Below are 10,331 nucleotides of genomic sequence, written 5' to 3'. Positions count from 1 at the left end.
TAATTTTCTCTCGAAAAATGCCGTGATTTTTGACTCCCTCTCTCTCTCTCTCTCTCTCTCTCTCTGTCTCGCTCTTCTCTGTCCTTCTTTCGTGAGATAATCATTCACTTTTTGCAAGCAGACAAATAAAACCGTTAAATGAATCTGCTAAACTCTGTTGTTAAATCCTGAATTCCATTGCTAAATGTTGAATTCTGTTACTAAATGCTGAATGCTACTGCTAAACGCTGCATTCAATTGCTAAATGAGGCATTCAATTGCTAAATGCTGAATTCAATTGCTAAATGCTGAATTCAATTGCTAAATGCTGCATTCAATTGCTAAACGCTGAATTCAATTGCTAAATGCTAAATTCTGTTGCTAAATGTTAAATTCTATTTCTAAATGCTATTTGTTTTAATTTCTTTCATTTCCGAAAACTTCGACTTAAAGCAAGAAATCTTCAAGTTGGGAGAAAATTTTATCACTGAAATACTGAAAAAAATCTGAGGTTGAGTGAAAACTTCGACTTACATAGATATTCGAGTTATCGCGAATCAACTTTATTTGGCCGTGTTGCTCTGAACCACCCAACATGAGTTCCATAAATTTTCAAATAAAAGCATTTCATATTTTGAGCTCGTTCCGGCATTGATGATTCTAAGCGACTCTCACACCCATTCGATTTGGTACTTATGAGCCGTTTATGAATTTCTTATAATTACCAGCAGAATGGCTCAAAGGTACACATGCCTGCTATTTCTTGACAAATCAATGCTACAACGATTTTTAACCCTCGCATTTTGGAAAGAAATACCATGCGTGTAGGAAACATATTGCTGTGCATTCCTCAACAATAATAGAAAAGCAAGTTGGCAAACAATAAATGACATTGAGAAATTGAATTTTCTGTTCAAATTCTGTTCAAATTCAGTTTTGGCAGTTATGCCAAAACTGATATTTGGTAAGAAAAGTGATTTGTCTCCTTCGGGAATAGAACCCGGGTCCCCTCGCATAAAACGCCAACTGCGGCTAAAATTGCTGTAGTTAAGGGAGGCTGCTATGGCTCCACTCAGCGCTTCACGCTACTAATACGTGTTATAAGGAATTGAAAAGTGTGTCTCTGGTGTATTGGTTAGCGCCCTTGCCCGGTATGCAAGGGGACACGGAGGAGACAAATCATTTTTCTTTCCAAATATTAGTTTCGGCATAACATCCAGAAAATAATTTCTCAGTATATTTCAAGCCGAAAAAATATCATCTAATCAATAAATGACATTTTTTATACTACAGTAAAACCTCTCTTTTGTGGACAACGACGAACAAAAAAATTCGTCCGCAAAAGAGAGGTGGCCGTTAATCAGGGGGTTTGGAATGCATACTTTTATTATGCATGGGGGAAATTATTATTTGGTCATAAAAGAGGGGTGATAGCATCTGAGGGGTGTGAGTTAAGAGGGATTTTACTGTATTCAACCCTATATAAATCATATACAGTAAAACCCCTCTTAACGGACACCCCCTCAGATTCGGTCACCTCTATTTTACGGCCAAATAATAATTTCCAGTTGTATAATAAAAGTATGTATGCTTAGTTCCTTTCAAACTGAATTTAATTTTCTTTTTCTTTCTTTCAAACCGAGCACAACTCAGGTCTATCGCCATGGGCAATTTACTACTTAGTGAGTTGTGCCGGAAGTGTAAGTGCGTGTACGTGACAGTTTGAGTGCGTATCTAGTGTTGTGTTTGATTTTTCAGCGCTGCCATTTATATTTCAGAAGTGAATGCGTAATGACAGAATATTTGTACCGTTTGCAGGCCTGTTGCTCTCTGTGGCCAGACTTTTTAACAGGAGATCGGCTCGCATTTACGCCTTGAATTTGGGAATTACAGAAAACCAACTTCGGCCAACCACCACTGTGGCGCTGGTGGGGTTTGAACTCGTGATGAGGGTCCGTCACTATGACCACTCGACCACCTCAGCGGCAAAGAAAACTAAATTTACTATACAATAGGTGAGCGTAATGCGGGTAAGTACTGCGTCGTATTCCTCGAAAAAAATAAATAAAAGCAGTTGAAATTTCCGGTAAGTTGAGCTAACGATAACTCGAAGTATTTCGCCTGTCGCTGCAGGCGATGTTATCGAGATTTGACTGTATGAGGATGACATAATGCCGCTGTTCACTATGCAAGCCTAGCTCTTCCCCGCGGCTTCGCTCGCGTGGATTTGGTAATCTGAAAATTGCTCATCGATGATTCCCCCATATAACATTTGAACACAACATGACTCCCTTGGGGGTGAATTTTCAGAAATCTCTTCTTAAAACATAATACTGGCCAAATTTCATATTTATTGCTTCAGCGGTTTCCACTCGGCCGTGATTGTCCCATATAAACTTTGAACTGCCTGTGACACCTCTAGAGCTTGAAATTTGAAAGTCCGCCTTTCTTTACATCATAAAATAAAACTAGTGACCAAATTTTATATTTATAGCTTCAGCTCCATAAAACCTTTGAAACCCTCCCTTTTAGGGGATTGAATTTAGAAAAATCCCTACGTAGTTAGTCTCTACATTGCAAAATGAAAATACTCGCCAAATTTCATATTTATAGCTTCAGTGGTTTCGGCTCGACGTGATTTCTCAAAATGTAACCTTTGAACCCCGTTATGACACCGCTTAGGGGTTTCTCTTCTTAGTGAGTCTTTACGTCATAAATGAAACTACTGCCCAAATTTCATATTCATGACTTTAGTGGTTTTGGCTCGGCGACGATGAATCAGTCGGTAAGAAGTCAGAATGTGTCTCCTTATATACTGTGCACAGACATACAGAAAACTGGATGTTGTATGAAGACGCTTATTATTATTATTATTATTGGAGAAATGTTGATTCTTTTAGGAAAGAAAAATTCATCTCTACTTCTACCGGGAGTCGAACCCGAGCCTCTGATTTGCCGGACGAGTGCTTTCAACACTATGGAGATGGAAAATTTCTTCCTTGGAGCGTATACAAGCTGAACGGAACCGTGTAATGGACAGTCTGACACGACCAGCTAATAGCGGCACATTGAGAGCACATGTGCGGCAAACGAAGGGACCGGATTCGATTCTCGGTAGAAGCACAGATGAGTTTTTCTTTCTAAAAAAAAACATCTTTCCAAAAAAAAGGCATCTTCACACAACAGTTTTCTGTATATCTGCACATATATACTTATAGTATGCAGTGTGTCCCGTAAGTGCTAATCACTGAGCTATAAGTAAAGTAAAGTTTACTTTATAGCTCAGTGGTGCTAATGTGGCATTTATCTCACCAACCGTCTTTCGTAGAAGTATGATTCGAAATTAAAAAATGCTCAAAAGGCACTCAAAAATTACCCTGTACCCTACTGTACCCACTGACTATATTTCCTCGAGAGAAATACGAGAAATTGTCATTGAAAGTACGGGAAAATACGGGACATTGCCAATTATCGCCAAGAACAATGCCAAAAGTGCACAAAATTGCCAAATATTCCTAAAATGTGAAAAAATTGCAATGGCGGGAAACTAAGCGTTACTGCAAATTGCAATGGATTAAAAGAAATAAAAACGTTCAACAAGACAAATGTGGGAGATTAACGCACTTATTTATAGTTGTAATTATCATAATATAATTTATGAGTTGAAAAATAACTTCAACATTTGACTTCAATAAAGAATAAAAATCCAAGTAGGTGTCATGTAAAAAACGGGATAAACCGGGACGCTTTTGCCAAAAAGTCAGGACAGCCAGAAAAAGAAAGAAAAGCGGGACTGTTCCGGAAAATACGGGACGTATGGTCACCCCACTGTACCCAGTTTTGAGAGTGAAAATATTGCGTGTCACAAAATAAAAAAAATCAACATGACGTTTTTATACGGTTCCCTTGTCCTCTAACTAAAGTGGTTGCCCTGTCTCTTCTAAGGCCAACACAACAAATCAATCCAATGCTCCCAAGCGCAATATTCGTTAAGATATTTGAATTCAAAAATCAGAAGAAAGTTATGAAAGAACAGCAAAAAATAACGGAGATAATAAAAATAATAAAGATAAGATAAAAAAATGATAAGATAAAAATAATAATAAAGATGCAAATATAATGCATCTTTCCTTATTTTATGATGCCCTCTCACAGCTTTTCTTAGATTTTTGAATTAGAATATCTTAGCGAATATTGAACTTAGAAACATGGAAGTTTTTTTTTTTTGGCTTCGGGAGATGCAGGTCAGCAACTTTCTTATAGGAAGTTGGAGCACATTAGACTGTATAATAATTTAGCTTTATTATTTTGTTACATACTGTATTTTCACTCTGAAAATTGGTACAGGGTAGTTTTTGAACACCTTTGAGCTTTTTTTAAACTGGAATCGTACCTCTACAACGGACGGTTGATGAAATAAAGCCGTCCGTTGTAGAGGTTGATGAAATAAAGGCCGTGATAGCACTTACAGGACATCCTGCGTAGTTGTATTCTTAATTTTTACATATGACCATACGTCCCGTATTTTCCGCTTTTCTTTCTTTTTTTGGCCGCCCCGACTTTTTTGCAATAGTGCCCCAGTTTTTCCCGTTTTTTACATGACGCCTACTTGGATTTTCATTCTTTCATTCTTTATTGAAGACAACGATTGAAATTATTTTTTATCTCATAAATTATATTATGATAATTACAACTATAAATAAGAACATTAATCTCCCGCATTTGTCTTATTGAACGTTTTATTTCGTGGAATTCATTTCAATCCACTGCAATTTGCAGAAACGCTTCGTTTCTCGCCATTTCGATTTTTCCGTAATTTCACCTAATTTAGCAACTTTGTGCACTTTTGGCGTTGTTCTTGGCGATAATTGGGAATGTATCGTATTTTCCCGTACTTGGAATCCTAATTTCCTGTATTTCTCTCGAGAAAATATGGTCAGCTCATATATGGCAGCACATGTTAAAATATTTTGCGCTACTGTATTTTTTATTTTTTTGGCTACTTTTGAAGATGATTCTGGGCTGGAAATTTTTTGAGGATCTGGCAACTGTGATTCTGGCAGTCACGGCCGGCCAGACAGCAAATGTAAAAAAAAACAATGGTGGTCGGCTTTATGGTCCTAGTCAAAGCGCTGCGCTTTTGGTCTCTGCAAGCGCTTTGGTCCTAGTAGCCGAGAGCCCTGTATAATTATTATTGCATTGTATGGTGGTCGGCTTGAAAATTTTTCAGCGCTATGTCTCGCCCATCGCTTTTACTTGTTTCAAGGATAAAGTAACCACACCATCAACATTGATTCGGTATGTAACATCGTGACAAATCATCATTATTGTTAATTTAAGCCGGGTTTTCCTAGGAATAGGTTTGTCGCGCAGCGTGAACCGAATTAGACTATTTCGCGCCGAGAGAAACGTGTTACATAACCACGCTACGCGTTTGTGTTTTCCTAGCGAGGCGCATCAAATCAGGGCTGCTATATAAAGTATATGCCTTCGGCAACAGCTACTCCGTCGTCTGCATGCTCCGGTTTGAAGGGACGGGAAATAAAACACAAGAGTGAAGAGAATATCGGCAAAACCGCGGCGCACGACGCATTTGACTCCTCCAGAAGCAGTCGGCCAATCACGCCCGACGTAAAGCGCTGTCGTCAGGCGTGCGCTCTGTAGGAAAACAGTCATACTACTATTCTTATCGGTGGGTGGACGGCGTGTCGCGCTGGGCGAATCACGTTGCGCGCGGCACAGGAAACCTGCTCCTAAGAAAACCTGGCTCTAGTCGAAATATTATAGAGTGAAACCTCTGTTTAATGGTCACCTCCGAACAACGGCCACATTTTGTTGGAACAGAAAGCTTCCCATAGACTTAACATTACAGGTAACCTCCGAATAACGGCCACTTTAGTCAGTCACAGAGTTGGTAGAAAAGAAATACGCATATCGCTTTGAGAAAAAAAAATTTCAAGAGGACTCTTGAAGGGAAAAAAAATTATGCATGCTTTCTTTTTTAGAAGACACTATAAATGTTAGGTTTATATATACAGTCAAACCTCGTTAATGAGTCACTCTTGGGAGCGCAAAAATATGACTTAGCAAGCGGAGTGACTGGTTAAGCGGAGTAAGACATAGCTGTGCCAATTCCTGCCTGAGGATAATTGGGACTTCCAAAAAGTGACCCGGTAAGCAGAGTGACGTGTTATCCGGATGACACACTTTTTATTTTTTGAAAAAATCTTTTACGAGACATTTTGATCGACAATAAACACAAATCAATCAATTTTTTTTAAATAAATTACGCTTAGGTTTGAAGAGATTATGGGTGGAAATTAATTATAATTTTTTATGAATTTTCAGCTGGTTTACACAGAAGAAAAAACGTGCAGCATCAGGCACCCTTTGAAGGACGCAAAGGTGGACCGTAATAGAAAAATCACTATGTGAGCCATTTTTTTCTATAGAAGTTTCATCTTATACAGGGTGATTCGAACCTATTCCAAATGAAATGGGGTGATAGACGAACCCAAGTTGATCATGAAACACCCTACCAATCTTGTCCTACCTCAAACTGTTTTTCAGTTATGATGAATTTATATAGAAAGAAAAAGGCACCAAGTCTGAAACCCGAATTTTGGGGGGGGGGGAAATTCTATAAGGTTTTGTCCTTAAACTTTTCCATTGTGCCAGCTTTTAAAAGAGCTTACAATAAATCCTACCAGTGTTCTGGTTGAGAAGAAATTCAGTCCTTTGTCCGCAAATACATCACTAAAATCAGCATTTGCCAAAGTATATATTCAATGAAAATTCGGAATTGGTGGTTACAGGTATTGTGAAAATTCGATTTTGCAGAAAAATCCTATAAGGTGACATTACCTCTGTTGACAGGATACCTGTATTTAATGGCGAGACTCAAGGGCTGAGAGATTGGACAAGAAAAAATAGAATTGTCGCCAAAACTTACTAAAATCACTTTGACGAATGCAGATTTCAGTGAGGAATTGCAAACAAGCTACTAAATTTCTCCTGTACTACACTGGTGTGAGAAATTAAGAGAATTTGCAGACTTGGTCAATTATCTCTAGAACTACTGTACCGATTTTAATGAAATTTGATATGTACATACATTGATACAATACAAAATAAAAATAACCATTCAATAATTTTAATATACACACATGATCATGCGTAACACTCGTTGGAGTTGGAAGGTATGAAACAGCGGTTGCAGAATAAACAAAAAAAAAGGGTTAATAGGGGGTATGGTCCCCTCTTACAGATATACAAAGGTTTCGCAGCGTGATTTCATACTTGAAATAAGGCAGTTTATCATTTCCTGTGGCAATTGGTCCCACTCGTTCAGCAACGCTGTTTTCATTCCCTGGATGGTTCCTGGAGGGGGGTTGCGAGTAGCAATTGGCCTCCCCAGAGAGTCCCAGACATGCTCTATAGGGTTAAGGTCTGGAGATCTGGCAAATATCCTCACTCTTTAGAAAATCGTCGAGCAGAAGAGCTCTATGTGGCCTCGCATTATCGTCCATTAAAATGAACTCAGGGCCAACTGCACCCCTGAAAAGGCGAACATAGGGCTCCAAGACCTCATCCCTATACTTCACACCAGTCACAGTGCCTCTTTCAAACACATGGAGAGGTGTGCGACCGTCCAACATGATGCCTGCCCAGACCATTAAACCTCCTCCGCCATAACGGTCGATTTCGCGGACATTAGAGGGTAGGTAGCGGGTCCCTGGTTCTCTCCATATGAACGTACGGCGAGAATCGGTGCTTAGGCTGAACCAGGACTCATCAGTGAAGAGAACGGTCGCCCATTGATCCATACTCCAATCTCTATGCTCTCTGCACCATGATAAACGAATTCTCCTGTCCGTAGAAGTGAGCGGGACGCAAACAACCCTCTCTCATGAAGTCTTTTGTAAACAGTCACCCTTGATACACAGGTTCCTGTGGCTGCATACAAGTCATGAGAGAGCTGAGAAGCTGTAGCACTCCTGTTACACCTCATTATAATCGACAAATGGTGATCTTCTCTGGCCGTCGTGGCTCTTGGATGACCTTGCCCAGGCTTTCTCTTGATGGATCCCGGTATCCTGGAACTGTTTCCATAAGTTACACACGACGTTGGGCGTTAAATTGAACTCTCTACAAATCTGGACTTGAGATTGGCCTGCTTCTAGCCTCCCCACAATTCGCCACCTGATTCCGTCATCTAAACGTTGGTGGTTACTCATTTTTACTGTTACAATTTGAAATTAACCAATTGCTGCAAAATAACACCAAGAAATTCGCCGAGGTGTGCTAGCGAACGAAATGCGTCTTTACTTACGCGCGCTTATAAAGCCTGTTTCCCTACTGGCTCCGCCTACACACACGTGTACGCTTACGTATTTGACGTACAAGATTTGCATTTTTGTCTAGAAGCAGTGGTTTTACATTCAGTTCAGTTCTTTTCATGGAATTCGACAAAATATGCAAATTCTCTTAATTTATTTCACCAGTGTAGATTACTGATATGGTTTATTCTAATTTCTTTCGGAAGCTGGTGAAATGGACAAGTTTTTGGTAAATTTGATTGATTGTAGCCAGTAGTAGGGTATTTGCGTAATCTGTGATGAAGAATTTCAGCAATAATTCTATTTTGAACTTTGCCGATCTTTCCGTGCTGGTAGCTCGCCATTAAATCCAGATATATCGATGAAATTGGTATGACTTAATCATAGGCATACACAAAATTTTCTTAAGGGAGGTTTCAGAGTTTTTTCCTTCTGGAGGGGGGGTTGGTGGTTAAGTTTTTTGCTGCAAAATAACACTATAATCTTGGCTCAAGGGGGCGGGGGGTTAACCCCCTTGCATACGCCAGTAGACTTAATAGGACTTTTTTCTGCTATTTCTAGGTATGTAGTTAGTTTGTGTGGTGATCTTTCAGAAATTTCACAAATCCGTGTTTTTTCAGACTTGATGCATTTTTTTCCCCCTATAATTTTTTATAATCGATTATAACTGAACAGTTTGAGATAGCACAGGGTTTGTGGGGTGTTTCAAGATCCACTTTAGCTCGTCTAACACCACTTTCGTATGGCAAAACAGGTCAAATTCCCCCTATACACTTAACTAGTGGGATTCCCGCTTAATTCAGTATTCAGTTTGTTTAGCTGTAGGAAAATCTGTTTTCTGTTCACTGTATCATTTTTTCTGCTATCCCTTTCAAAATGTCAAAGTTCCTTGTTGGCTAGATTCATTCTTCCGTTCCGGCATTATTCCTTCATTATGGCCTTTGAAGTGAGAGCCATAAAAATGCTTGCGCTTCCTGAGGCCCAGAGACAATGGTTTGACTACACTATTCCAGACATTGTTGGACACACAGCCTGAAGTTCTCATTCTCTCAAATTTATACCTGCCCCTCCCATATCTCTCCTCTTAGAATAACTGTAATAAAAGTTGGTATAAAGTATCAAGAAATTCTTTCTTCCATAACAGAGTTCATTATAAAGTGAGTTTAGTTTTAATTTTATCTGTTGAGATTGTTTTTTTTTTTTTGTTCTATTTCTTAATCTTCGATTTCTTCTGTATGTGAAATTATTTTTTCGCTCTGATTTCGGTGTAATTTATTTTTCGCAGTAAGTATTGTGATTCGTTTCTGAATACTAAATTCAAAATGAACACTTTTTTTAGCTATTTTAAGTAGTTTTTTCTTCATTTTTAGTGCGGAAGCATTCAGCAATTCTGATGAAGAGGTTTGAAAGATTTGCTCTGATCCAACGAAAATCACAGGTGAAATTTTTTTTTTTTTTTTTAGATCCAAAAATGTTTGTCTAGTGCAGTGGTTCTCAATCGGGGGCCACAGGATTTTCCAGGGGGGCCACGGATGAAAATCTCGCAAAAGGGGAGCCACGGCTGCTTATAGGGGGGCCACGAAGAAATGGGGAAAATGTGTGTCTAAAAACATTTCATTTCCAACAAAAAAAATATGTAGAATATTTTTCCCATTACTTTCCTTGTTAAAGTAACATTAACATGAGGTGAAAAGGGGGGGGGGAAAGAAAAAGTTTTGCATGTATCTGGGTGGTTTTACGACATACGTTGTGGAGGCTGACAATGCGCCAAGACACAACGTCCATAGAAATAGCTTCGGGCGAAAAGTTTAGTCTTTCTTTTTAGGAGGCTTTCCTTCAGAGGCCTTTGCTCATGAGATGGTTTGATAAAATGGAATTACAGAACCCCCTGGAATAATTGTAAAGACAGGAAATTGTCCGGAGACTTTTCATACAAAGAAGCTGCCATTTAGAAAGCAGACAACGATTTTTTTTTACCATTCATTGATATTCTTTTGGGTGCTGGCTATGGTG

The 10,331-nt window shown here is 39.0% G+C and overlaps 1 long non-coding RNA gene across 3 annotated transcripts in view; it reads left to right on the top strand.

Moving 5' to 3' along the window:
* LOC149079417 (uncharacterized) overlaps nt 1–10,331 on the top strand; it is a 70,097-nt gene that overhangs the window by 38,142 nt on the left and 21,624 nt on the right. Inside the window, exons 2-4 of one of the 3 annotated variants that reach the window (XR_016193670.1) lie at nt 1,798–1,994; nt 6,328–6,410; nt 9,689–9,756. This is a non-coding gene — a long non-coding RNA (uncharacterized LOC149079417). Of the gene's footprint in view, nt 1–1,797; nt 1,995–5,055; nt 5,278–6,327; nt 6,411–9,688; nt 9,757–10,331 lie in introns of those variants that run through there. The other 2 variants (XR_016193668.1, XR_016193669.1) reach the window with 2 other exon arrangements.

The sequence above is a fragment of the Pholcus phalangioides genome, unplaced genomic scaffold, assembly GCF_987345545.1.
Source record: "Pholcus phalangioides strain wild (caught in Gottingen) unplaced genomic scaffold, Ppha-v1.0 ptg000012l_1, whole genome shotgun sequence".
Lineage (NCBI taxonomy): Eukaryota > Metazoa > Arthropoda > Arachnida > Araneae > Pholcidae > Pholcus > Pholcus phalangioides.
Note: the sequence above shows the minus strand (reverse complement) of the source record. Positions and strands in the feature narration are given on the sequence as shown.